Here is a 25,128-nt window from a genome sequence, read left to right as displayed (position 1 = left end):
GAGCTATTTCGACTCTTTTTCATGCAACCAGGAAACTTTCCTTTGGAAATAATTTACTTTAAGATACACGATCCAAAAAGATTTCATGTTGCCGAAACCCGGCATCAAACCAGGGACCTTTAGATCTTCAGTTCAACGCTCTCCCAAATGAGCTATTTCGGCTCTCTTTCGTGCAAACAGGGAAACTTTACTGAAGCAAATAATTTACTTTAAAATACACGATCCAAAAAGATTTCATATTGCCGAAACCCGGGATCGAACCAGGGACCTTTAGATCTTCAGTCTAACGCTCTCCCAACTGAGCTATTTCGGCTCTTTTTCACGCAACCAGGGAAACTTTGCATAGGAAAACAGTTTACATTAATGTATACGACCCAAAAGCCTTTCTTGTTGCCGAAACCCGGGATCGAACCAGGGACCTTTAGATGTTCAGTCTAACGCTCTCCCAACTGAGCTATTTCGGCTCTCTTTCGTCCAAACAGGGAAACTTTACTGAAGCAAAAAATTTACTTTAAGATACACGATCCAAAAAGATTTCATATTGCCGAAACCCGGGATCGAACCAGGGACCTTTAAGTCTTCAGTCTAACGCTCTCCCAACTGAGCTATTTCGGCTCTTTTTCATGCAACCAGGGAAACTTTCATTTGGAAATAATTTACTTTAAGATACACGATCCAAAAAGATTTCATATTGCCGAAACCCGGGAACGAACCAGGGACCTTTAAGTCTTCAGTCTAACGCTCTCCCAACTGAGCTATTTCGGCTCTTTTTCACGCAACCAGGGAAACTTTGCATAGGAAAACAGTTAACTTTAATGTATACGACCCAAAAGCCTTTCTTGTTGCCGAAACCCGGGATCGAACCAGGGACCTTTAGATCTTCAGACTTACGCTCTCCCAACTGAGCTATTTCGGCTCTTTTTCCTGCAACTAGGGAAACTTTGCATAGGAAAACAGTTTACTTTAATGTACACGACCCAAAAGCCTTTCTTGTTGCCGAAACCCGGGATTGAACCAGGAACCTTTAGATCTTCAGTCTAACGCTCTCCCAACTGAGCTATTTCGGCTCTCTTTCATGCAAACAGGGAAACTTTACTGAAGCAAATAATTTACTTAAAGATAGACGACCCAAAAACCGCTCGTGTTGCCGAAACCCGGAATCGAACCAGGGACCTTTAGATCTTCAGTCTAACGCTCTCCCATCTGAGCTATTTCGGCTCTCTTTCATGCAAACAGGGAAACGTTACTGAAGCAAATAATTTACTTTAAGATACACGATCCAAAAAGATTTCATATTGCCGAAACCCGGGAACGAACCAGGGACCTTTAAGTCTTCAGTCTAACTCTCTCCCATCTGAGCTATTTCGGCTCTTTTTCATGCAACCAGGGAAACTTTCATTTGGAAATAATTTACTTTAAGATACACGATCCAAAAAGATCTCATATTGCCGAAACCCGGGAAGAACCAGGGACCTTTAAGTCTTCAGTCTAACGCTCTCCCAACTGAGCTATTTCGGCTCTTTTTCACGCAACCAGGGAAACTTTGCATAGGAAAACAGTTTACTTTAATGTATACGACCCAAAAGCCTTTCTTGTTGCCGTAACCCGGGATCGAACCAGGGACCTTCAGATCTTCAGTCTAACGCTCTCCAAACTGAGCTATTTCGGCTCTTTTTCATGCAACCAGGGAAACTTTCATTTGGAAATAATTTACTTTAAGATACACGATCCAAAAAGATCTCATATTGCCGAAACCCGGGAACGAACCAGGGACCTTTAAGTATTCAGTCTAACGCTCTCCCAACTGAGCTATTTCGGCTCTTTTTCACGCAACCAGGGAAACTTGGCACAGGAAAACAGTTTACGTTATTGTATACGACCCAAAAGCCTTTCTTGTTGCCGAAACCCGGGCTCGAACCAGGGACCTTTAGAACTTCAGTCTAACGCTCTCCCAACTGAGCTATTTCGGCTCTTTTTCATGCAACCAGGAAACTTTCCTTTGGAAATAATTTACTTTAAGATACACGATCCAAAAAGATTTCATGTTGCCGAAACCCGGCATCGAACCAGGGACCTTTAGACCTTCAGTTCAACGCTCTCCCAAATGAGCTATTTCGGCTCTCTTTCGTGCAAACAGGGAAACTTTAGTGAAGCAAATAATTTACTTTAAAATACACGATCCAAAAAGATTTCATATTGCCGAAACCCGGGATCGAACCAGGGACCTTTAGATCTTCAGTCTAACGCTCTCCCAACTGAGCTATTTCGGCTCTTTTTCACGCAACCAGGGAAACTTTGCATAGGAAAACAGTTTACATTAATGTATACGACCCAAAAGCCTTTCTTGTTGCCGAAACCCGGGATCGAACCAGGGACCTTTAGATGTTCAGTCTAACGCTCTCCCAACTGAGCTATTTCGGCTCTCTTTCGTCCAAACAGGGAAACTTTACTGAAGCAAAAAATTTACTTTAAGATACACGATCCAAAAAGATTTCATATTGCCGAAACCCGGGATCGAACCAGGGACCTTTAAGTCTTCAGTCTAACGCTCTCCCAACTGAGCTATTTCGGCTCTTTTTCATGCAACCAGGGAAACTTTCATTTGGAAATAATTTACTTTAAGATACACGATCCAAAAAGATTTCATATTGCCGAAACCCGGGAACGAACCAGAGACCTTTAAGTCTTCAGTCTAACGCTCTCCCAACTGAGCTATTTCGGCTCTTTTTCACGCAACCAGGGAAACTTTGCATAGGAAAACAGTTAGCTTTAATGTATACGACCCAAAAGCCTTTCTTGTTGAAGAAACCCGGGATCGAACCAGGGACCTTTAGATCTTCAGACTTACGCTCTCCCAACTGAGCTATTTCGGCTCTTTTTCCTGCAACTAGGGAAACTTTGCATAGGAAAACAGTTTACTTTAATGTACACGACCCAAAAGCCTTTCTTGTTGCCGAAACCCGGGATTGAACCAGGGACCTTTAGATCTTCAGTCTAACGCTCTCCCAACTGAGCTATTTCGGCTCTCTTTCATGCAAACAGGGAAACTTTACTGAAGCAAATAATTTACTTAAAGATAGACGACCCAAAAACCGCTCGTGTTGCCGAAACCCGGAATCGAACCAGGGACCTTTAGATCTTCAGTCTAACGCTCTCCCATCTGAGCTATTTCGGCTCTCTTTCATGCAAACAGGGAAACGTTACTGAAGCAAATAATTTACTTTAAGATACACGATCCAAAAAGATTTCATATTGCCGAAACCCGGGAACGAACCAGGGACCTTTAAGTCTTCAGTCTAACTCTCTCCCATCTGAGCTATTTCGGCTCTTTTTCATGCAACCAGGGAAACTTTCATTTGGAAATAATTTACTTTAAGATACACGATCCAAAAAGATCTCATATTGCCGAAACCCGGGAAGAACCAGGGACCTTTAAGTCTTCAGTCTAACGCTCTCCCAACTGAGCTATTTCGGCTCTTTTTCACGCAACCAGGGAAACTTTGCATAGGAAAACAGTTTACTTTAATGTATACGACCCAAAAGCCTTTCTTGTTGCCGAAACCCGGGCTCGAACCAGGGACCTTTAGAACTTCAGTCTAACGCTCTCCCAACTGAGCTATTTCGGCTCTTTTTCATGCAACCAGGAAACTTTCCTTTGGAAATAATTTACTTTAAGATACACGATCCAAAAAGATTTCATGTTGCCGAAACCCGGCATCGAACCAGGGACCTTTAGATCTTCAGTTCAACGCTCTCCCAAATGAGCTATTTCGGCTCTCTTTCGTGCAAACAGGGAAACTTTAGTGAAGCAAATAATTTACTTTAAAATACACGATCCAAAAAGATTTCATATTGCCGAAACCCGGGATCGAACCAGGGACCTTTAGATCTTCAGTCTAACGCTCTCCCAACTGAGCTATTTCGGCTCTTTTTCACGCAACCAGGGAAACTTTGCATAGGAAAACAGTTTACATTAATGTATACGACCCAAAAGCCTTTCTTGTTGCCGAAACCCGGGATCGAACCAGGGACCTTTAGATGTTCAGTCTAACGCTCTCCCAACTGAGCTATTTCGGCTCTCTTTCGTCCAAACAGGGAAACTTTACTGAAGCAAAAAATTTACTTTAAGATACACGATCCAAAAAGATTTCATATTGCCGAAACCCGGGATCGAACCAGGGACCTTTAAGTCTTCAGTCTAACGCTCTCCCAACTGAGCTATTTCGGCTCTTTTTCATGCAACCAGGGAAACTTTCATTTGGAAATAATTTACTTTAAGATACACGATCCAAAAAGATTTCATATTGCCGAAACCCGGGAACGAACCAGGGACCTTTAAGTCTTCAGTCTAACGCTCTCCCAACTGAGCTATTTCGGCTCTTTTTCACGCAACCAGGGAAACTTTGCATAGGAAAACAGTTAACTTTAATGTATACGACCCAAAAGCTTTTCTTGTTGCCGAAACCCGGGATCGAACCAGGGACCTTTAGATCTTCAGACTTACGCTCTCCCAACTGAGCTATTTCGGCTCTTTTTCACGCAATCAGGGAAACTTTGCATAGGAAAACAGTTTACGTTAATGTATACGACCCAAAAGCCTTTCTTATGCCGAAACCCGGGACCTTTAGATCTTCAGTCTAACGGTCTCCCAACTGAGCTTTTCGGCTCTCTTTCATGCAAACAGGGAAACTTTACTGAAGCAAATAATTTACTGAAAGATACACGACCCAAAAACCACTCGTTTTGCCGAAACCCGGGATCGAACCAGGGACCTTTAGATCTTCAGTCTAACGCTCTCCCAACTGAACTATTTCGGCTCTTTTTCACGCAACCAGGGAAACTTTACTGAAGCAAATAATTTACTTTAAGATACACGATCCAAAAAGATTTCATATTGCCGAAACCCGGGATCGAACCAGGGACCTTTAGATCTTCAGTCTAACGCTCTCCCAACTGAGATATTTCGGCTCTCTTTTATGCAAACAGGGAAATTTACTGAAGCAAATAATTTACTTAAAGATGCACGACCCAAAAAGTACTCGTGTTGCCAAAAACCGGGATCGAACCAGGGACCTTTAGATCTTCAGTCTAACGCTCTCCCAACTGAGCTATTTCGGCTCATTTTCACGCAACCAGGGAAACTTTGCATAGGAAAACAGTTTACGTGAATGTATACGACCCAAAAGCCTTTCTTGTTGCCGAAACCCGGGCTCGAACCAGGGACCTTTAGATCTTCAGTCTAACGCTCTCCCAACTGAGCTATTTCGGCTCTTTTTCATGCAACCAGGGAAACTTTCCTTTGGAAATAATTTACTTTAAAATACACGATCCAAAAAGATTTCATGTTGCCGAAACCCGGCATCGAACCAGGGACCTTTAGATCTTCAGTTCAACGCTCTCCCAAATGAGCTATTTCGGCTCTCTTTCATGCAACCAGGGAAACTTTCATTTGGAAATAATTTACTTTAAGATACACGATCCAAAAAGATTTCATATTGCCGAAACCCGGGAACGAACCAGGGACCTTTAAGTCTTCAGTCTAACGCTCTCCCAACTGAGCTATTTCGGCTCTCTTTCACGCAACCAGGGAAACTTTGCATAGGAAAACAGTTTACTTGAATGTATACGACCCAAAAGCCTTTCTTGTTGCCGAAACCCGGGATCGAACCAGGGACCTTTAGAACTTCAGTGTAACGCTCTCCCAACTGAGCTATTTCGGCTCTTTTTCATGCAACCAGGAAACTTTCCTTTGGAAATAATTTACTTTAAGATACACGATCCAAAAAGATTTCATATTGCTGAAACCCGGGATCGAACCATGGACCTTTAGATCTTCAGTCTAACGCTCTCCCAACTGAGCTATTTCGGCTCTCTTTCATGCAAACAGGGAAACTTTACTGAAGCAAATAATTTACTTTAAGATACACGATCCAAAAAGATTTCATATTGCCGAAACCCGGAATCGAACCAGGGACCTTTAGATCTTCAGTCTAACGCTCTCCCAACTGAGCTATTTCGGCTCTTTTTCATGCAACCAGGGAAACTTTCCTTTGGAAATAATTTACTTTAAAATACACGATCCAAAAAGATTTCATGTTGCCGAAACCCGGCATCGAACCAGGGACCTTTAGATCTTCAGTTCAACGCTCTCCCAAATGAGCTATTTCGGCTCTCTTTCGTGCAAACAGGGAAACTTTACTGAAGCAAATAATTTACTTTAAAATACACGATCCAAAAAGATTTCATATTGCCGAAACCCGGGATCGAACCAGGGACCTTTAGATCTTCAGTCTAACGCTCTCCCAACTGAGCTATTTCGGCTCTTTTCACGCAACCAGGGAAACTTTGTATAGGAAAACAGTTTACTTTAATGTATACGACCTAAAAGCCTTTCTTGTTGCCGAAACCCGGGATCGAACCAGGGACCTATAGATGTTCAGTCTAACGCTCTCCCAACTGAGCTATTTCGGCTCTCTTTCGTCCAAACAGGGAAACTTTACTGAAGCAAAAAATTTACTTTAAGATACACGATCCAAAAAGATTTCACATTGCCGAAACCCGGGATCGAACCAGGGACCTTTAAGTCTTCAGTCTAACGCTCTCCCAACTGAGCTATTTCGGCTCTTTTTCATGCACCCAGGGAAACTTTCATTTGGAAATAATTTACTTTTAGATACACGATCCAAAAACATTTCATATTGCCGAAACCCGGGAACGAACCAGGGACCTTTAAGTCTTCAGTCTAACGCTCTACCAACTGAGCTATTTCGGCTCTTTTTCACGCAACCAGGGAAACTTTGCATAGGAAAACAGTTTACTTTAATGTATACGACCCAAAACCCTTTCTTGTTGCCGAAACCCGGGAGCGAACCAGGGACCTTTAGACCTTCAGTCTAACGCTCTCCCAACTGAGCTATTTCGGCTCTTTTTCATGCAACAAGGGAAACTTTCATTTGGAAATAATTTACTTTAAGATACACGATCCAAAGAGATTTCATATTGCCGAAACCCGGGATCGAACCAGGGAACTTTAGATCTTCAGTCTAACGCTCTCCCAACTGAGCTATTTCGGCTCTTTTTCATGCACCCAGGGAAACTTTCATTTGGAAATAATTTACTTTTAGATACACGATCCAAAAAGATTTCATATTGCCGAAACCCGGGAACGAACCAGGGACCTTTAAGTCTTCAGTCTAACGCTCTCCCAACTGAGCTATTTCGGCTCTTTTTCACGCAACCAGGGAAACTTTGCATAGGAAAACAATTTACTTGAATGTATACGACCCAAAAGCCTTTCTTGTTGCCGAAACCCGGGCTCGAACCAGGGACCTTTAGAACTTCAGTCTAACGCTCTCCCAACTGAGCTATTTCGGGTCTTGTTCATGCAACCAGGGAAACTTTCCTTTGGAAATAATTTACTTTAAGATACACGACCCAAAAAGATTTCATATTGCCGAAACCGGGACCGAACCAGGGACCTTTAGATCTTCAGTCTAACGCTCTCCCAACTGAGCTATTTCGGCTCTTTTTCACGCAACCAGGGAAACTTTGCATAGGAAAACAGTTTACTTTAATGTATACGACCCAAAAGCCTTTCTTGTTCCCGAAACCCGGGATCGAACCAGGGACCTTTAGATCTTCAGTCTAACGCTCTTCCAACTGAGATATTTCGGCTCTTTTTCCTGCAACTAGGGAAACTTTGCATAGGAAAACAGTTTACTTTAATGTACACGACCCAAAAGCCTTTCTTGTTGCCGAAACCCGGGATTGAACCAGGGACCTTTAGATCTTCAGTCTAACGCTCTCCCAACTGAGCTATTTCGGCTCTCTTTCATGCAAACAGGGAAACTTTACTGAAGCAAATAATTTACTTAAAGATATACTACCCAAAAACCACTCGTGTTGCCGAAACCCGGAATCGAAACAGGGACCTTTAGATCTTCAGTCTAACGCTCTCCCATCTGAGCTATTTTGGCTCTCTTTCATGCAAACAGGGAAACTTTACTGAAGCAAATAATTTACTTTAAGATACACGATCCAAAAAGATTTCATATTGCCGAAACCCGGGAAGAACCAGGGACCTTTAAGTCTTCAGTCTAACGCTCTCCCAACTGAGCTATTTCGGCTCTTTTTCACGCAACCAGGGAAACTTTGCATAGGAAAACAGTTTACTTTAATGTATACGACCCAAAAGCCTTTCTTGTTGCCGTAACCCGGGATCGAACCAAGGACCTTTAGATCTTCAGTCTAACGCTCTCCAAACTAAGCTATTTCGGCTCTTTTTCATGCAACCAGGGAAACTTTCATTTGGAAATAATTTACTTTAAGATACACGATCCAAAAAGATCTCATATTGCCGAAACCCGGGAACGAACCAGGGACCTATAAGTCTTCAGTCTAACGCTCTCCCAACTGAGCTATTTCGGCTCTTTTTCACGCAACCAGGGAAACTTGGCATAGGAAAACAGTTTACGTTATTGTATACGACCCAAAAGCCTTTCTTGTTGCCGTAACCCGGGATCGAACCAGGGACCTTTAGATCTTCAGTCTAACGCTCACCAAACTGAGCTATTTCGGGTGTTTTTCATGCAACAAGGGAAACTTTCATTTGGAAATAATTTACTTTAAGATACACGATCCAAAGAGATTTCATATTGCCGAAACCCGGGATCGAACCAGGGAACTTTAGATCTTCAGTCTAACGCTCTCCAAACTGAGCTATTTCGGCTCTTTTTCATGCAACCAAGGAAACTTTCATTTGGAAATAATTTACTTTAAGATACACGATCAAAAAAGATCTCATATTGCCGAAACCCGGGAACGAACCAGGGACCTATAAGTCTTCAGTCTAACGCTCTCCCAACTGAGCTATTTCGGCTCTTTTTCACGCAACCAGGGAAACTTTGCATAGGAAAACAGTTTACTTGAATGTATACGACCCAAAAGCCTTTCTTGTTGCCGAAACCCGGGCTCGAACCAGGGACCTTTAGAACTTCAGTCTAACGCTCTCCCAACTGAGCTATTTCGGGTCTTGTTCATGCAACCAGGGAAACGTTCCTTTGGAAATAATTTACTTTAAGATACACGACCCAAAAAGATTTCATATTGCCGAAACCCGGGACCGAACCAGGGACCTTTAGATCTTCAGTCTAACGCTCTCCCAACTGAGCTATTTCGGCTCTTTTTCACGCAACCAGGGAAACTTTGCATAGAAAAACAGTTTACTTGAATGTATACGACCCAAAAGCCTTTCTTGTTGCCGAAACCCGGGCTCGAACCAGGGACCTTTAGAACTTCAGTCTAACGCTCTCCCAACTGAGCTATTTCGGGTCTTGTTCATGCAACCAGGGAAACTTTCCTTTGGAAATAATTTACTTTAAGATACACGACCCAAAAAGATTTCATATTGCCGAAACCGGGACCGAACCAGGGACCTTTAGATCTTCAGTCTAACGCTCTCCCAACTGAGCTATTTCGGCTCTTTTTCACGCAACCAGGGAAACTTTGCATAGGAAAACAGTTTACTTTAATGTATACGACCCAAAAGCCTTTCTTGTTCCCGAAACCCGGGATCGAACCAGGGACCTTTAGATCTTCAGTCTAACGCTCTTCCAACTGAGATATTTCGGCTCTTTTTCCTGCAACTAGGGAAACTTTGCATAGGAAAACAGTTTACTTTAATGTACACGACCCAAAAGCCTTTCTTGTTGCCGAAACCCGGGATTGAACCAGGGACCTTTAGATCTTCAGTCTAACGCTCTCCCAACTGAGCTATTTCGGCTCTCTTTCATGCAAACAGGGAAACTTTACTGAAGCAAATAATTTACTTAAAGATATACTACCCAAAAACCACTCGTGTTGCCGAAACCCGGAATCGAAACAGGGACCTTTAGATCTTCAGTCTAACGCTCTCCCATCTGAGCTATTTTGGCTCTCTTTCATGCAAACAGGGAAACTTTACTGAAGCAAATAATTTACTTTAAGATACACGATCCAAAAAGATTTCATATTGCCGAAACCCGGGAAGAACCAGGGACCTTTAAGTCTTCAGTCTAACGCTCTCCCAACTGAGCTATTTCGGCTCTTTTTCACGCAACCAGGGAAACTTTGCATAGGAAAACAGTTTACTTTAATGTATACGACCCAAAAGCCTTTCTTGTTGCCGTAACCCGGGATCGAACCAAGGACCTTTAGATCTTCAGTCTAACGCTCTCCAAACTAAGCTATTTCGGCTCTTTTTCATGCAACCAGGGAAACTTTCATTTGGAAATAATTTACTTTAAGATACACGATCCAAAAAGATCTCATATTGCCGAAACCCGGGAACGAACCAGGGACCTATAAGTCTTCAGTCTAACGCTCTCCCAACTGAGCTATTTCGGCTCTTTTTCACGCAACCAGGGAAACTTGGCATAGGAAAACAGTTTACGTTATTGTATACGACCCAAAAGCCTTTCTTGTTGCCGTAACCCGGGATCGAACCAGGGACCTTTAGATCTTCAGTCTAACGCTCACCAAACTGAGCTATTTCGGGTGTTTTTCATGCAACAAGGGAAACTTTCATTTGGAAATAATTTACTTTAAGATACACGATCCAAAGAGATTTCATATTGCCGAAACCCGGGATCGAACCAGGGAACTTTAGATCTTCAGTCTAACGCTCTCCAAACTGAGCTATTTCGGCTCTTTTTCATGCAACCAGGGAAACTTTCATTTGGAAATAATTTACTTTAAGATACACGATCAAAAAAGATCTCATATTGAAGAAACCCGGGAACGAACCAGGGACCTATAAGTCTTCAGTCTAACGCTCTCCCAACTGAGCTATTTCGGCTCTTTTTCACGCAACCAGGGAAACTTGGCATAGGAAAACAGTTTACGTTATTGTATACGACCCAAAAGCCTTTCTTGTTGCCGTAACCCGGGATCGAACCAGGGACCTTTTGATCTTCAGTCTAACGCTCACCAAACTGAGCTATTTCGGGTGTTTTTCATGCAACCAGGGAAACTTTCATTTGGAAATAATTTACTTTAAGATACACGATCCAAAAAGATTTTATATTGCCGAAACCCGCGATCGAACCACGGACCTTTAGATCTTCAGTCTAACGCTCTCCCAACTGAGCTATTTCGGCACTTTTTCATGCAACCAGGAAACTTTCCTTTGGAAATAATTTACTTTAAGATACACGATCCAAAAAGATTTCATATTGCCGAAACCCGGGATCGAACCATGGACCTTTAAGTCTTCAGTCTAACGCTCTCCCAACTGAGCTATTTCGGCTCTTTTTCACGCAACCAGAGACTTTGCATAGGAAAACAGTTTACTTGAATGTATACGACCCAAAAGCCTTTCTTGTTGCCGAAACCCGGGCTCGAACCAGGGACCTTTAGAACTTCAGTGTAACGCTCTCCCAACTGAGCTATTTCGGCTCTTTTTCATGCAACCAGGAAACTTTCCTTTGGAAATAATTTACTTTAAGATACACGATCCAAAAAGATTTCATATTGCTGAAACCCGGGATCGAACCATGGACCTTTAGATCTTCAGTCTAACGCTCTCCCAACTGAGCTATTTCGGCTCTCTTTCATGCAAACAGGGAAACTTTACTGAAGCAAATAATTTACTTTAAGATACACGATCCAAAAAGATTTCATATTGCCGAAACCCGGAATCGAACCAGGGACCTTTAGATCTTCAGTCTAACGCTCTCCCAACTGAGCTATTTCGGCTCTTTTTCATGCAACCAGGGAAACTTTCCTTTGGAAATAATTTACTTTAAAATACACGATCCAAAAAGATTTCATGTTGCCGAAACCCGGCATCGAACCAGGGACCTTTAGATCTTCAGTTCAACGCTCTCCCAACTGAGCTATTTCGGCTCTTTTCACGCAACCAGGGAAACTTTGTATAGGAAAACAGTTTACTTTAATGTATACGACCTAAAAGCCTTTCTTGTTGCCGAAACCCGGGATCGAACCAGGGACCTATAGATGTTCAGTCTAACGCTCTCCCAACTGAGCTATTTCGGCTCTCTTTCGTCCAAACAGGGAAACTTTACTGAAGCAAAAAATTTACTTTAAGATACACGATCCAAAAAGATTTCATATTGCCGAAACCCGGGATCGAACCAGGGACCTTTAAGTCTTCAGTCTAACGCTCTCCCAACTGAGCTATTTCGGCTCTTTTTCATGCACCCAGGGAAACTTTCATTTGGAAATAATTTACTTTTAGATACACGATCCAAAAACATTTCATATTGCCGAAACCCGGGAACGAACCAGGGACCTTTAAGTCTTCAGTCTAACGCTCTACCAACTGAGCTATTTCGGCTCTTTTTCACGCAACCAGGGAAACTTTGCATAGGAAAACAGTTTACTTTAATGTATACGACCCAAAACCCTTTCTTGTTGCCGAAACCCGGGAGCGAACCAGGGACCTTTAGACCTTCAGTCTAACGCTCTCCCAACTGAGCTATTTCGGCTCTTTTTCATGCAACAAGGGAAACTTTCATTTGGAAATAATTTACTTTAAGATACACGATCCAAAGAGATTTCATATTGCCGAAACCCGGGATCGAACCAGGGAACTTTAGATCTTCAGTCTAACGCTCTCCCAACTGAGCTATTTCGGCTCTTTTTCATGCACCCAGGGAAACTTTCATTTGGAAATAATTTACTTTTAGATACACGATCCAAAAAGATTTCATATTGCCGAAACCCGGGAACGAACCAGGGACCTTTAAGTCTTCAGTCTAACGCTCTACCAACTGAGCTATTTCGGCTCTTTTTCACGCAACCAGGGAAACTTTGCATAGGAAAACAGTTTACTTGAATGTATACGACCCAAAAGCCTTTCTTGTTGCCGAAACCCGGGCTCGAACCAGGGACCTTTAGAACTTCAGTCTAACGCTCTCCCAACTGAGCTATTTCGGGTCTTGTTCATGCAACCAGGGAAACGTTCCATTGGAAATAATTTACTTTAAGATACACGACCCAAAAAGATTTCATATTGCCGAAACCCGGGACCGAACCAGGGACCTTTAGATCTTCAGTCTAACGCTCTCCCAACTGAGCTATTTCGGCTCTTTTTCACGCAACCAGGGAAACTTTGCATAGGAAAACAGTTTACTTGAATGTATACGACCCAAAAGCCTTTCTTGTTGCCGAAACCCGGGCTCGAACCAGGGACCTTTAGAACTTCAGTCTAACGCTCTCCCAACTGAGCTATTTCGGGTCTTGTTCATGCAACCAGGGAAACTTTCCTTTGGAAATAATTTACTTTAAGATACACGACCCAAAAAGATTTCATATTGCCGAAACCGGGACCGAACCAGGGACCTTTAGATCTTCAGTCTAACGCTCTCCCAACTGAGCTATTTCGGCTCTTTTTCACGCAACCAGGGAAACTTTGCATAGGAAAACAGTTTACTTTAATGTATACGACCCAAAAGCCTTTCTTGTTCCCGAAACCCGGGATCGAACCAGGGACCTTTAGATCTTCAGTCTAACGCTCTTCCAACTGAGATATTTCGGCTCTTTTTCCTGCAACTAGGGAAACTTTGCATAGGAAAACAGTTTACTTTAATGTACACGACCCAAAAGCCTTTCTTGTTGCCGAAACCCGGGATTGAACCAGGGACCTTTAGATCTTCAGTCTAACGCTCTCCCAACTGAGCTATTTCGGCTCTCTTTCATGCAAACAGGGAAACTTTACTGAAGCAAATAATTTACTTAAAGATATACTACCCAAAAACCACTCGTGTTGCCGAAACCCGGAATCGAAACAGGGACCTTTAGATCTTCAGTCTAACGCTCTCCCATCTGAGCTATTTTGGCTCTCTTTCATGCAAACAGGGAAACTTTACTGAAGCAAATAATTTACTTTAAGATACACGATCCAAAAAGATTTCATATTGCCGAAACCCGGGAAGAACCAGGGACCTTTAAGTCTTCAGTCTAACGCTCTCCCAACTGAGCTATTTCGGCTCTTTTTCACGCAACCAGGGAAACTTTGCATAGGAAAACAGTTTAATTTAATGTATACGACCCAAAAGCCTTTCTTGTTGCCGTAACCCGGGATCGAACCAAGGACCTTTAGATCTTCAGTCTAACGCTCTCCAAACTAAGCTATTTCGGCTCTTTTTCATGCAACCAGGGAAACTTTCATTTGGAAATAATTTACTTTAAGATACACGATCCAAAAAGATCTCATATTGCCGAAACCCGGGAACGAACCAGGGACCTATAAGTCTTCAGTCTAACGCTCTCCCAACTGAGCTATTTCGGCTCTTTTTCACGCAACCAGGGAAACTTGGCATAGGAAAACAGTTTACGTTATTGTATACGACCCAAAAGCCTTTCTTGTTGCCGTAACCCGGGATCGAACCAGGGACCTTTAGATCTTCAGTCTAACGCTCACCAAACTGAGCTATTTCGGGTGTTTTTCATGCAACAAGGGAAACTTTCATTTGGAAATAATTTACTTTAAGATACACGATCCAAAGAGATTTCATATTGCCGAAACCCGGGATCGAACCAGGGAACTTTAGATCTTCAGTCTAACGCTCTCCAAACTGAGCTATTTCGGCTCTTTTTCATGCAACCAGGGAAACTTTCATTTGGAAATAATTTACTTTAAGATACACGATCAAAAAAGATCTCATATTGCCGAAACCCGGGAACGAACCAGGGACCTATAAGTCTTCAGTCTAACGCTCTCCCAACTGAGCTATTTCGGCTCTTTTTCACGCAACCAGGGAAACTTGGCATAGGAAAACAGTTTACTTTAATGTATACGACCCAAAAGCCTTTCTTGTTCCCGAAACCCGGGATCGAACCAGGGACCTTTAGATCTTCAGTCTAACGCTCTTCCAACTGAGATATTTCGGCTCTTTTTCCTGCAACTAGGGAAACTTTGCATAGGAAAACAGTTTACTTTAATGTACACTACCCAAAAGCCTTTCTTGTTGCCGAAACCCGGGATTGAACCAGGGACCTTTAGATCTTCAGTCTAACGCTCTCCCAACTGAGCTATTTCGGCTCTCTTTCATGCAAACAGGGAAACTTTACTGAAGCAAATAATTTACTTAAAGATATACTACCCAAAAACCACTCGTGTTGCCGAAACCCGGAATCGAAACAGGGACCTTTAGATCTTCAGTCTAACGCTCTCCCATCTGAGCTATTTTGGCTCTCTTTCATGCAAACAGGGAAACTTTACTGAAGCAAATAATTTACTTTAAGATACACGATCCAAAAAGATTTCATATTGCCGAAACCCGGGAAGAACCAGGGACCTTTAAGTCTTCAGTCTAACGCTCTCCCAACTGAGCTATTTCGGCTCTTTTTCACGCAACCAGGGAAACTTTGCATAGGAAAACAGTTTACTTTAATGTATACGACCCAAAAGCCTTTCTTGTTGCCGTAACCCGGGATCGAACCAAGGACCTTTAGATCTTCAGTCTAACGCTCTCCAAACTAAGCTATTTCGGCTCTTTTTCATGCAACCAGGGAAACTTTCATTTGGAAATAATTTACTTTAAGATACACGATCCAAAAAGATCTCATATTGCCGAAACCCGGGAACGAACCAGGGACCTATAAGTCTTCAGTCTAACGCTCTCCCAACTGAGCTATTTCGGCTCTTTTTCACGCAACCAGGGAAACTTGGCATAGGAAAACAGTTTACGTTATTGTATACGACCCAAAAGCCTTTCTTGTTGCCGTAACCCGGGATCGAACCAGGGACCTTTAGATCTTCAGTCTAACGCTCACCAAACTGAGCTATTTCGGGTGTTTTTCATGCAACAAGGGAAACTTTCATTTGGAAATAATTTACTTTAAGATACACGATCCAAAGAGATTTCATATTGCCGAAACCCGGGATCGAACCAGGGAACTTTAGATCTTCAGTCTAACGCTCTCCAAACTGAGCTATTTCGGCTCTTTTTCATGCAACCAGGGAAACTTTCATTTGGAAATAATTTACTTTAAGATACACGATCAAAAAAGATCTCATATTGCCGAAACCCGGGAACGAACCAGGGACCTATAAGTCTTCAGTCTAACGCTCTCCCAACTGAGCTATTTCGGCTCTTTTTCACGCAACCAGGGAAACTTGGCATAGGAAAACAGTTTACGTTATTGTATACGACCCAAAAGCCTTTCTTGTTGCCGTAACCCGGGATCGAACCAGGGACCTTTTGATCTTCAGTCTAACGCTCACCAAACTGAGCTATTTCGGGTGTTTTTCATGCAACCAGGGAAACTTTCATTTGGAAATAATTTACTTTAAGATACACGATCCAAAAAGATTTTATATTGCCGAAACCCGCGATCGAACCACGGACCTTTAGATCTTCAGTCTAACGCTCTCCCAACTGAGCTATTTCGGCACTTTTTCATGCAACCAGGAAACTTTCCTTTGGAAATAATTTACTTTAAGATACACGATCCAAAAAGATTTCATATTGCCGAAACCCGGGATCGAACCATGGACCTTTAAGTCTTCAGTCTAACGCTCTCCCAACTGAGCTATTTCGGCTCTTTTTCACACAACCAGAGACTTTGCATAGGAAAACAGTTTACTTGAATGTATACGACCCAAAAGCCTTTCTTGTTGCCGAAACCCGGGCTCGAACCAGGGACCTTTAGAACTTCAGTGTAACGCTCTCCCAACTGAGCTATTTCTGCTCTTTTTCATGCAACCAGGAAACTTTCCTTTGGAAATAATTTACTTTAAGATACACGATCCAAAAAGATTTAATATTGCTGAAACCCGGGATCGAACCATGGACCTTTAGATCTTCAGTCTAACGCTCTCCCAACTGAGCTATTTCGGCTCTCTTTCATGCAAACAGGGAAACTTTACTGAAGCAAATAATTTACTTTAAGATACACGATCCAAAAAGATTTCATATTGCCGAAACCCGGAATCGAACCAGGGACCTTTAGATCTTCAGTCTAACGCTCTCCCAACTGAGCTATTTCGGCTCTTTTTCATGCAACCAGGGAAACTTTCCTTTGGAAATAATTTACTTTAAAATACACGATCCAAAAAGATTTCATGTTGCTGAAACTCGGCATCGAACCAGGGACCTTTAGATCTTCAGTTCAACGCTCTCCCAAATGAGCTATTTCGGCTCTCTTTCGTGCAAACAGGGAAACTTTACTGAAGCAAATAATTTACTTTAAAATACACGATCCAAAAAGATTTCATATTGCCGAAACCCGGGATCGAACCAGGGACCTTTAGATCTTCAGTCTAACGCTCTCCCAACTGAGCTATTTCGGCTCTTTTCACGCAACCAGGGAAACTTTGTATAGGAAAACAGTTTACTTTAATGTATACGACCTAAAAGCCTTTCTTGTTGCCGAAACCCGGGATCGAACCAGGGACCTTTAGATGTTCAGTCTAACGCTCTCCCAACTGAGCTATTTCGGCTCTCCTTCGTCCAAACAGGGAAACTTTACTGAAGCAAAAAAATTACTTTAAGATACACGATCCAAAAAGATTTCATATTGCCGAAACCCGGGATCGAACCAGGGACCTTTAGATCTTCAGTCTAACGCTCTCCCATCTGAGCTATTTTGGCTCTCTTTCATGCAAACAGGGAAACTTTACTGAAGCAAATAATTTACTTTAAGATACACGATCCAAAAAGATTTCATATTGCCGAAACCCGGGAAGAACCAGGGACCTTTAAGTCTTCAGTCTAACGCTCTCCCAACTGAGCTATTTCGGCTCTTTTTCACGCAACCAGGGAAACTTTGCATAGGAAAACAGTTTACTTTAATGTATACGACCCAAAAGCCTTTCTTGTTGCCGTAACCCGGGATCGAACCAAGGACCTTTAGATCTTCAGTCTAACGCTCTCCAAACTAAGCTATTTCGGCTCTTTTTCATGCAACCAGGGAAACTTTCATTTGGAAATAATTTACTTTAAGATACACGATCCAAAAAGATCTCATATTGCCGAAACCCGGGAACGAACCAGGGACCTATAAGTCTTCAGTCTAACGCTCTCCCAACTGAGCTATTTCGGCTCTTTTTCACGCAACCAGGGAAACTTGGCATAGGAAAACAGTTTACGTTATTGTATACGACCCAAAAGCCTTTCTTGTTGCCGTAACCCGGGATCGAACCAGGGACCTTTAGATCTTCAGTCTAACGCTCACCAAACTGAGCTATTTCGGGTGTTTTTCATGCAACAAGGGAAACTTTCATTTGGAAATAATTTACTTTAAGATACACGATCCAAAGAGATTTCATATTGCCGAAACCCGGGATCGAACCAGGGAACTTTAGATCTTCAGTCTAACGCTCTCCAAACTGAGCTATTTCGGCTCTTTTTCATGCAACCAGGGAAACTTTCATTTGGAAATAATTTACTTTAAGATACACGATCAAAAAAGATCTCATATTGCCGAAACCCGGGAACGAACCAGGGACCTATAAGTCTTCAGTCTAACGCTCTCCCAACTGAGCTATTTCGGCTCTTTTTCACGCAACCAGGGAAACTTGGCATAGGAAAACAGTTTACGTTATTGTATACGACCCAAAAGCCTTTCTTGTTGCCGTAACCCGGGATCGAACCAGGGACCTTTTGATCTTCAGTCTAACGCTCACCAAACTGAGCTATTTCGGGTGTTTTTCATGCAACCAGGGAAACTTTCATTTGGAAATAATTTACTTTAAGATACACGATCCAAAAAGATTTTATATTGCCGAAACCCGCGATCGAACCACGGACCTTTAGATCTTCAGTCTAACGCTCTCCCAACTGAGCTATTTCGGCACTTTTTCATGCAACCAGGAAACTTTCCTTTGGAAATAATTTACTTTAAGATACACGATCCAAAAAGATTTCATATTGCCGAAACCCGGGATCGAACCATGGACCTTTAAGTCTTCAGTCTAACGCTCTCCCAACTGAGCTATTTCGGCTCTTTTTCACGCAACCAGAGACTTTGCATAGGAAAACAGTTTACTTGAATGTATACGACCCAAAAGCCTTTCTTGTTGCCGAAACCCGGGCTCGAACCAGGGACCTTTAGAACTTCAGTGTAACGCTCTCCCAACTGAGCTATTTCTGCTCTTTTTCATGCAACCAGGAAACTTTCCTTTGGAAATAATTTACTTTAAGATACACGATCCAAAAAGATTTAATATTGCTGAAACCCGGGATCGAACCATGGACCTTTAGATCTTCAGTCTAACGCTCTCCCAACTGAGCTATTTCGGCTCTCTTTCATGCAAACAGGGAAACTTTACTGAAGCAAATAATTTACTTTAAGATACACGATCCAAAAAGATTTCATATTGCCGAAACCCGGAATCGAACCAGGGACCTTTAGATCTTCAGTCTAACGCTCTCCCAACTGAGCTATTTCGGCTCTTTTTCATGCAACCAGGGAAACTTTCCTTTGGAAATAATTTACTTTAAAATACACGATCCAAAAAGATTTCATGTTGCTGAAACTCGGCATCGAACCAGGGACCTTTAGATCTTCAGTTCAACGCTCTCCCAAATGAGCTATTTCGGCTCTCTTTCGTGCAAACAGGGAAACTTTACTGAAGCAAATAATTTACTTTAAAATACACGATCCAAAAAGATTTCATATTGCCGAAACCCGGGATCGAACCAGGGACCTTTAGATCTTCAGTCTAACGCTCTCCCAACTGAGCTATTTCGGCTCTTTTCACGCAACCAGGGAAACTTTGTATAGGAAAACAGTTTACTTTAATGTATACGACCTAAAAGCCTTTCTTGTTGCCGAAACCCGGGATCGAACCAGGGACCTTTAGATGTTCAGTCTAACGCTCTCCCAACTGAGCTATTTCGGCTCTCCTTCGTCCAAACAGGGAAACTTTACTGAAGCAAAAAAATTACTTTAAGATACACGATCCAAAAAGATTTCATATTGCCGAAACCCGGGATCGAACCAGGGACCTTTAAGTCTTCAGTCTAACGCTCTCCCAACTGAGCTATTTCGGCTCTTTTTCATGCACCCAGGGAAACTTTCATTTGGAAATAATTTACTTTTAGATACACGATCCAAAAAGATTTCATATTGCCGAAACCCGGGAACGAACCAGGGACCTTTAAGTCTTCAGTCTAACGCTCTACCAACTGAGCTATTTCGGCTCTTTTTCACGCAACCAGGGAAACTTTGCATAGGAAAACAGTTTACTTTAATGTATACGACCCAAAACCCTTTCTTGTTGCCGAAACCCGGGAGCGAACCAGGGACCTTTAGACCTTCAGTCTAACGCTCTCCAAACTGAGCTATTTCGGCTCTTTTTCATGCAACCAGGGAAACTTTCATTTGGAAATAATTTACTTTAAGATACACGATCCAAAGAGATTTCATATTGCCGAAACCCGGGATCGAACCAGGGAACTTTAGATCTTCAGTCTAACGCTCTCCAAACTGAGCTATTTCGGCTCTTTTTCATGCAACCAGGGAAACTTTCATTTGGAAATAATTTACTTTAAGATACACGATCCAAAAAGATCTCATATTGCCGAAACCCGGGAACGAACCAGGGACCTATAAGTCTTCAGTCTAACGCTCTCCCAACTGAGCTATTTCGGCTCTTTTTCACGCAACCAGGGAAACTTGGCATAGGAAAACAGTTTACGTTATTGTATACGACCCAAAAGCCTTTCTTGTTGCCGTAACCCGGGATCGAACCAGGGACCTTTAGATCTTCAGTCTAACGCTCACCAAACTGAGCTATTTCGGGTGTTTTTCATGCAACCAGGGAAACTTTCATTTGGAAATAATTTACTTTAAGATACACGATCCAAAAAGATTTCATATTGCCGAAACCCGCGATCGAACCACGGACCTTTAGATCTTCAGTCTAACGCTCTCCCAACTGAGCTATTTCGGCTCTTTTTCATGCAACCAGGAAACTTTCCTTTGGAAATAATTTACTTTAAGATACACGATCCAAAAAGATTTCATATTGCCGAAACCCGGGATCGAACCATGGACCTTTAAGTCTTCAGTCTAACGCTCTCCCAACTGAGCTATTTCGGCTCTTTTTCACGCAACCAGGGAAACTTTGCATAGGAAAACAGTTTACTTGAATGTATACGACCCAAAAGCCTTTCTTGTTGCCGAAACCCGGGCTCGAACCAGGGACCTTTAGAACTTCAGTGTAACGCTCTCCCAACTGAGCTATTTCGGCTCTTTTTCAAGCAACCAGGAAACTTTCCTTTGGAAATAATTTACTTTAAGATACACGATCCAAAAAGATTTCATATTGCTGAAACCCGGGATCGAACCATGGACCTTTAGATCTTCAGTCTAATGCTCTCCCAACTGAGCTATTTCGGCTCTCTTTCATGCAAACAGGGAAACTTTACTGAAGCAAATAATTTACTTTAAGATACACGATCCAAAAAGATTTCATATTGCCGAAACCCGGGATCGAACCAGGGACCTTTAGATCTTCAGTCTAACGCTCTCCCAACTGAGCTATTTCGGCTCTTTTTCATGCAACCAGGGAAACTTTCCTTTGGAAATAATTTACTTTAAAATACACGATCCAAAAAGATTTCATGTTGCCGAAACCCGGCATCGAACCAGGGACCTTTAGATCTTCAGTTCGACGCTCTCCCAAATGAGCTATTTCGGCTCTCTTTCGTGCAAACAGGGAAACTTTACTGAAGCAAATAATTTACTTTAAAATACACGATCCAAAAAGATTTCATATTGCCGAAACCCGGGATCGAACCAGGGACCTTTAGATCTTCAGTCTAACGCTCTCCCAACTGAGCTATTTCGGCTCTTTTCACGCAACCAGGGAAACTTTGTATAGGAAAACAGTTTACTTTAATGTATACGACCTAAAAGCCTTTCTTGTTGCCGAAACCCGGGATCGAACCAGGGACCTTTAGATGTTCAGTCTAACGCTCTCCCAACTGAGCTATTTCGGCTCTCTTTCGTCCAAACAGGGAAACTTTACTGAAGCAAAAAAATTACTTTAAGATACACGATCCAAAAAGATTTCATATTGCCGAAACCCGGGATCGAACCAGGGACCTTTAAGTCTTCAGTCTAACGCTCTCCCAACTGAGCTATTTCGGCTCTTTTTCATGCACCCAGGGAAACTTTCATTTGGAAATAATTTACTTTTAGTTACACGATCCAAAAAGATTTCATATTGCCGAAACCCGGGAACGAACCAGGGACCTTTAAGTCTTCAGTCTAACGCTCTACCAACTGAGCTATTTCGGCTCTTTTTCACGCAACCAGGGAAACTTTGCATAGGAAAACAGTTTACTTTAATGTATACGACCCAAAACCCTTTCTTGTTGCCGAAACCCGGGAGCGAACCAGGGACCTTTAGACCTTCAGTCTAACGCTCTCCAAACTGAGCTATTTCGGCTCTTTTTCATGCAACCAGGGAAACTTTCATTTGGAAATAATTTACTTTAAGATACACGATCCAAAAAGATCTCATATTGCCGAAACCCGGGAACGAACCAGGGACCTATAAGTCTTCAGTCTAACGCTCTCCCAACTGAGCTATTTCGGCTCTTTTTCACGCAACCAGGGAAACTTGGCATAGGAAAACAGTTTACGTTATTGTATACGACCCAAAAGCCTTTCTTGTTGCCGTAACCCGGGATCGAACCAGGGACCTTTAGATCTTCAGTCTAACGCTCTCCCAACTGAGCTATTTCGGCTCTTTTTCATGCAACCAGGGAAACTTTCCTTTGGAAATAATTTACTTTAAAATACACGATCCAAAAAGATTTCATGTTGCCGAAACCCGGCATCGAACCAGGGACCTTTAGATCTTCAGTTCAACGCTCTCCCAAATGAGCTATTTCGGCTCTCTTTCGTGCAAACAGGGAAACTTTACTGAAGCAAATAATTTACTTTAAAATACACGATCCAAAAAGATTTCATATTGCCGAAACCCGGGATCGAACCAGGGACCTTTAGATCTTCAGTCTAACGCTCTCCCAACTGAGCTATTTCGGCTCTTTTCACGCAACCAGGGAAACTTTGTATAGGAAAACAGTTTACTTTAATGTATACGACCTAAAAGCCTTTCTTGTTGCCGAAACCCGGGATCGAACCAGGGACCTTTAGATGTTCAGTCTAACGCTCTCCCAACTGAGCTATTTCGGCTCTCTTTCGTCCAAACAGGGAAACTTTACTGAAGCAAAAAAATTACTTTAAGATACACGATCCAAAAAGATTTCATATTGCCGAAACCCGGGATCGAACCAGGGACCTTTAAGTCTTCAGTCTAACGCTCTCCCAACTGAGCTATTTCGGCTCTTTTTCATGCACCCAGGGAAACTTTCATTTGGATATAATTTACTTTTAGATACACGATCCAAAAAGATTTCATATTGCCGAAACCCGGGAACGAACCAGGGACCTTTAAGTCTTCAGTCTAACGCTCTACCAACTGAGCTATTTCGGCTCTTTTTCACGCAACCAGGGAAACTTTGCATAGGAAAACAGTTTACTTTAATGTATACGACCCAAAACCCTTTCTTGTTGCCGAAACCCGGGAGCGAACCAGGGACCTTTAGACCTTCAGTCTAACGCTCTCCAAACTGAGCTATTTCGGCTCTTTTTCATGCAACCAGGGAAACTTTCATTTGGAAATAATTTACTTTAAGGTACACGATCCAAAAAGATCTCATATTGCCGAAACCCGGGAACGAACCAGGGACCTATAAGTCTTCAGTCTAACGCTCTCCCAACTGAGCTATTTCGGCTCTTTTTCACGCAACCAGGGAAACTTGGCATAGGAAAACAGTTTACTTTATTGTATACGACCCAAAAGCCTTTCTTGTTGCCGTAACCCGGGATCGAACCAGGGACCTTTAGATCTTCAGTCTAACGCTCTCCCAACTGAGCTATTTCGGCTCTTTTTCATGCAACCAGGGAAACTTTCCTTTGGAAATAATTTACTTTAAAATACACGATCCAAAAAGATTTCATGTTGCCGAAACCCGGCATCGAACCAGGGACCTTTAGATCTTCAGTTCAACGCTCTCCCAAATGAGCTATTTCGGCTCTCTTTCGTGCAAACAGGGAAACTTTACTGAAGCAAATAATTTACTTTAAAATACACGATCCAAAAAGATTTCATATTGCCGAAACCCGGGATCGAACCAGGGACCTTTAGATCTTCAGTCTAACGCTCTCCCAACTGAGCTATTTCGGCTCTTTTCACGCAACCAGGGAAACTTTGTATAGGAAAACAGTTTACTTTAATGTATACGACCTAAAAGCCTTTCTTGTTGCCGAAACCCGGGATCGAACCAGGGACCTTTAGATGTTCAGTCTAACGCTCTCCCAACTGAGCTATTTCGGCTCTCTTTCGTCCAAACAGGGAAACTTTACTGAAGCAAAAAAATTACTTTAAGATACACGATCCAAAAAGATTTCATATTGCCGAAACCCGGGATCGAACCAGGGACCTTTAAGTCTTCAGTCTAACGCTCTCCCAACTGAGCTATTTCGGCTCTTTTTCATGCACCCAGGGAAACTTTCATTTGGAAATAATTTACTTTTAGATACACGATCCAAAAAGATTTCATATTGCCGAAACCCGGGAACGAACCAGGGACCTTTAAGTCTTCAGTCTAACGCTCTACCAACTGAGCTATTTCGGCTCTTTTTCACGCAACCAGGGAAACTTTGCATAGGAAAACAGTTTACTTTAATGTATACGACCCAAAACCCTTTCTTGTTGCCGAAACCCGGGAGCGAACCAGGGACCTTTAGACCTTCAGTCTAACGCTCTCCCAACTGAGCTATTTCGGCTCTTTTTCATGCAACAAGGGAAACTTTCATTTGGAAATAATTTACTTTAAGATACACGATCCAAAGAGATTTCATATTGCCGAAACCCGGGATCGAACCAGGGAACTTTAGATCTTCAGTCTAACGCTCTCCCAACTGAGCTATTTCGGCTCTTTTTCACGCAACCAGGGAAACTTTGCATAGGAAAACAGTTTACTTGAATGTATACGACCCAAAAGCCTTTCTTGTTGCCGAAACCCGGGCTCGAACCAGGGACCTTTAGAACTTCAGTGTAACGCTCTCCCAACTGAGCTATTTCGGGTCTTGTTCATGCAA

General features: G+C 42.4%; 37 non-coding genes across 37 annotated transcripts; all 37 read right to left on the bottom strand.

Annotated features, from left to right (window-relative positions):
• Positions 1-240: 240 nt before the first annotated feature.
• Positions 241-313, bottom strand: TRNAF-GAA (transfer RNA phenylalanine (anticodon GAA)). The gene has a single exon. It is a non-coding gene; the product is annotated as a tRNA-Phe (tRNA).
• A 78-nt stretch (positions 314-391) lies between these two features.
• TRNAF-GAA (transfer RNA phenylalanine (anticodon GAA)) lies at positions 392-464 on the bottom strand. The gene has a single exon. It is a non-coding gene; the product is annotated as a tRNA-Phe (tRNA).
• Positions 465-994: 530 nt separating this feature from the next.
• TRNAF-GAA (transfer RNA phenylalanine (anticodon GAA)) lies at positions 995-1,067 on the bottom strand. Its single transcript has one exon. It is a non-coding gene; the product is annotated as a tRNA-Phe (tRNA).
• A 78-nt stretch (positions 1,068-1,145) lies between these two features.
• Positions 1,146-1,218, bottom strand: TRNAF-GAA (transfer RNA phenylalanine (anticodon GAA)). Its single transcript has one exon. It is a non-coding gene; the product is annotated as a tRNA-Phe (tRNA).
• A 679-nt stretch (positions 1,219-1,897) lies between these two features.
• TRNAF-GAA (transfer RNA phenylalanine (anticodon GAA)) lies at positions 1,898-1,970 on the bottom strand. The gene has a single exon. It is a non-coding gene; the product is annotated as a tRNA-Phe (tRNA).
• A 227-nt stretch (positions 1,971-2,197) lies between these two features.
• Positions 2,198-2,270, bottom strand: TRNAF-GAA (transfer RNA phenylalanine (anticodon GAA)). Its single transcript has one exon. It is a non-coding gene; the product is annotated as a tRNA-Phe (tRNA).
• A 78-nt stretch (positions 2,271-2,348) lies between these two features.
• Positions 2,349-2,421, bottom strand: TRNAF-GAA (transfer RNA phenylalanine (anticodon GAA)). The gene has a single exon. It is a non-coding gene; the product is annotated as a tRNA-Phe (tRNA).
• A 530-nt stretch (positions 2,422-2,951) lies between these two features.
• TRNAF-GAA (transfer RNA phenylalanine (anticodon GAA)) lies at positions 2,952-3,024 on the bottom strand. The gene has a single exon. It is a non-coding gene; the product is annotated as a tRNA-Phe (tRNA).
• A 78-nt stretch (positions 3,025-3,102) lies between these two features.
• Positions 3,103-3,175, bottom strand: TRNAF-GAA (transfer RNA phenylalanine (anticodon GAA)). The gene has a single exon. It is a non-coding gene; the product is annotated as a tRNA-Phe (tRNA).
• Positions 3,176-3,553: 378 nt separating this feature from the next.
• Positions 3,554-3,626, bottom strand: TRNAF-GAA (transfer RNA phenylalanine (anticodon GAA)). The gene has a single exon. It is a non-coding gene; the product is annotated as a tRNA-Phe (tRNA).
• Positions 3,627-3,853: 227 nt separating this feature from the next.
• On the bottom strand, positions 3,854-3,926 carry TRNAF-GAA (transfer RNA phenylalanine (anticodon GAA)). The gene has a single exon. It is a non-coding gene; the product is annotated as a tRNA-Phe (tRNA).
• Positions 3,927-4,004: 78 nt separating this feature from the next.
• TRNAF-GAA (transfer RNA phenylalanine (anticodon GAA)) lies at positions 4,005-4,077 on the bottom strand. Its single transcript has one exon. It is a non-coding gene; the product is annotated as a tRNA-Phe (tRNA).
• Positions 4,078-4,744: 667 nt separating this feature from the next.
• Positions 4,745-4,817, bottom strand: TRNAF-GAA (transfer RNA phenylalanine (anticodon GAA)). The gene has a single exon. It is a non-coding gene; the product is annotated as a tRNA-Phe (tRNA).
• A 379-nt stretch (positions 4,818-5,196) lies between these two features.
• On the bottom strand, positions 5,197-5,269 carry TRNAF-GAA (transfer RNA phenylalanine (anticodon GAA)). The gene has a single exon. It is a non-coding gene; the product is annotated as a tRNA-Phe (tRNA).
• A 678-nt stretch (positions 5,270-5,947) lies between these two features.
• On the bottom strand, positions 5,948-6,020 carry TRNAF-GAA (transfer RNA phenylalanine (anticodon GAA)). Its single transcript has one exon. It is a non-coding gene; the product is annotated as a tRNA-Phe (tRNA).
• Positions 6,021-6,248: 228 nt separating this feature from the next.
• Positions 6,249-6,321, bottom strand: TRNAF-GAA (transfer RNA phenylalanine (anticodon GAA)). The gene has a single exon. It is a non-coding gene; the product is annotated as a tRNA-Phe (tRNA).
• A 679-nt stretch (positions 6,322-7,000) lies between these two features.
• TRNAF-GAA (transfer RNA phenylalanine (anticodon GAA)) lies at positions 7,001-7,073 on the bottom strand. Its single transcript has one exon. It is a non-coding gene; the product is annotated as a tRNA-Phe (tRNA).
• Positions 7,074-7,752: 679 nt separating this feature from the next.
• TRNAF-GAA (transfer RNA phenylalanine (anticodon GAA)) lies at positions 7,753-7,825 on the bottom strand. Its single transcript has one exon. It is a non-coding gene; the product is annotated as a tRNA-Phe (tRNA).
• Positions 7,826-9,708: 1,883 nt separating this feature from the next.
• On the bottom strand, positions 9,709-9,781 carry TRNAF-GAA (transfer RNA phenylalanine (anticodon GAA)). Its single transcript has one exon. It is a non-coding gene; the product is annotated as a tRNA-Phe (tRNA).
• A 1,879-nt stretch (positions 9,782-11,660) lies between these two features.
• On the bottom strand, positions 11,661-11,733 carry TRNAF-GAA (transfer RNA phenylalanine (anticodon GAA)). Its single transcript has one exon. It is a non-coding gene; the product is annotated as a tRNA-Phe (tRNA).
• Positions 11,734-12,562: 829 nt separating this feature from the next.
• On the bottom strand, positions 12,563-12,635 carry TRNAF-GAA (transfer RNA phenylalanine (anticodon GAA)). Its single transcript has one exon. It is a non-coding gene; the product is annotated as a tRNA-Phe (tRNA).
• Positions 12,636-13,615: 980 nt separating this feature from the next.
• TRNAF-GAA (transfer RNA phenylalanine (anticodon GAA)) lies at positions 13,616-13,688 on the bottom strand. The gene has a single exon. It is a non-coding gene; the product is annotated as a tRNA-Phe (tRNA).
• A 1,282-nt stretch (positions 13,689-14,970) lies between these two features.
• Positions 14,971-15,043, bottom strand: TRNAF-GAA (transfer RNA phenylalanine (anticodon GAA)). The gene has a single exon. It is a non-coding gene; the product is annotated as a tRNA-Phe (tRNA).
• Positions 15,044-16,922: 1,879 nt separating this feature from the next.
• TRNAF-GAA (transfer RNA phenylalanine (anticodon GAA)) lies at positions 16,923-16,995 on the bottom strand. The gene has a single exon. It is a non-coding gene; the product is annotated as a tRNA-Phe (tRNA).
• A 228-nt stretch (positions 16,996-17,223) lies between these two features.
• On the bottom strand, positions 17,224-17,296 carry TRNAF-GAA (transfer RNA phenylalanine (anticodon GAA)). Its single transcript has one exon. It is a non-coding gene; the product is annotated as a tRNA-Phe (tRNA).
• A 77-nt stretch (positions 17,297-17,373) lies between these two features.
• Positions 17,374-17,446, bottom strand: TRNAF-GAA (transfer RNA phenylalanine (anticodon GAA)). The gene has a single exon. It is a non-coding gene; the product is annotated as a tRNA-Phe (tRNA).
• A 1,879-nt stretch (positions 17,447-19,325) lies between these two features.
• Positions 19,326-19,398, bottom strand: TRNAF-GAA (transfer RNA phenylalanine (anticodon GAA)). Its single transcript has one exon. It is a non-coding gene; the product is annotated as a tRNA-Phe (tRNA).
• A 228-nt stretch (positions 19,399-19,626) lies between these two features.
• TRNAF-GAA (transfer RNA phenylalanine (anticodon GAA)) lies at positions 19,627-19,699 on the bottom strand. Its single transcript has one exon. It is a non-coding gene; the product is annotated as a tRNA-Phe (tRNA).
• Positions 19,700-19,776: 77 nt separating this feature from the next.
• On the bottom strand, positions 19,777-19,849 carry TRNAF-GAA (transfer RNA phenylalanine (anticodon GAA)). Its single transcript has one exon. It is a non-coding gene; the product is annotated as a tRNA-Phe (tRNA).
• A 1,580-nt stretch (positions 19,850-21,429) lies between these two features.
• On the bottom strand, positions 21,430-21,502 carry TRNAF-GAA (transfer RNA phenylalanine (anticodon GAA)). Its single transcript has one exon. It is a non-coding gene; the product is annotated as a tRNA-Phe (tRNA).
• A 228-nt stretch (positions 21,503-21,730) lies between these two features.
• TRNAF-GAA (transfer RNA phenylalanine (anticodon GAA)) lies at positions 21,731-21,803 on the bottom strand. The gene has a single exon. It is a non-coding gene; the product is annotated as a tRNA-Phe (tRNA).
• Positions 21,804-21,880: 77 nt separating this feature from the next.
• Positions 21,881-21,953, bottom strand: TRNAF-GAA (transfer RNA phenylalanine (anticodon GAA)). Its single transcript has one exon. It is a non-coding gene; the product is annotated as a tRNA-Phe (tRNA).
• A 981-nt stretch (positions 21,954-22,934) lies between these two features.
• On the bottom strand, positions 22,935-23,007 carry TRNAF-GAA (transfer RNA phenylalanine (anticodon GAA)). The gene has a single exon. It is a non-coding gene; the product is annotated as a tRNA-Phe (tRNA).
• Positions 23,008-23,084: 77 nt separating this feature from the next.
• On the bottom strand, positions 23,085-23,157 carry TRNAF-GAA (transfer RNA phenylalanine (anticodon GAA)). Its single transcript has one exon. It is a non-coding gene; the product is annotated as a tRNA-Phe (tRNA).
• Positions 23,158-24,138: 981 nt separating this feature from the next.
• Positions 24,139-24,211, bottom strand: TRNAF-GAA (transfer RNA phenylalanine (anticodon GAA)). Its single transcript has one exon. It is a non-coding gene; the product is annotated as a tRNA-Phe (tRNA).
• A 77-nt stretch (positions 24,212-24,288) lies between these two features.
• TRNAF-GAA (transfer RNA phenylalanine (anticodon GAA)) lies at positions 24,289-24,361 on the bottom strand. The gene has a single exon. It is a non-coding gene; the product is annotated as a tRNA-Phe (tRNA).
• A 529-nt stretch (positions 24,362-24,890) lies between these two features.
• Positions 24,891-24,963, bottom strand: TRNAF-GAA (transfer RNA phenylalanine (anticodon GAA)). Its single transcript has one exon. It is a non-coding gene; the product is annotated as a tRNA-Phe (tRNA).
• Between the last annotated feature and the right edge of the window lie 165 nt (positions 24,964-25,128).

This window comes from Phalangium opilio, unplaced genomic scaffold, assembly GCF_054372755.1.
Source record: "Phalangium opilio isolate 3A_F unplaced genomic scaffold, DU_Popi_V2 ptg000500l_1, whole genome shotgun sequence".
In the NCBI taxonomy this organism is placed as follows: Eukaryota; Metazoa; Arthropoda; class Arachnida; order Opiliones; family Phalangiidae; genus Phalangium; species Phalangium opilio.
Note: the sequence above shows the minus strand (reverse complement) of the source record. Positions and strands in the feature narration are given on the sequence as shown.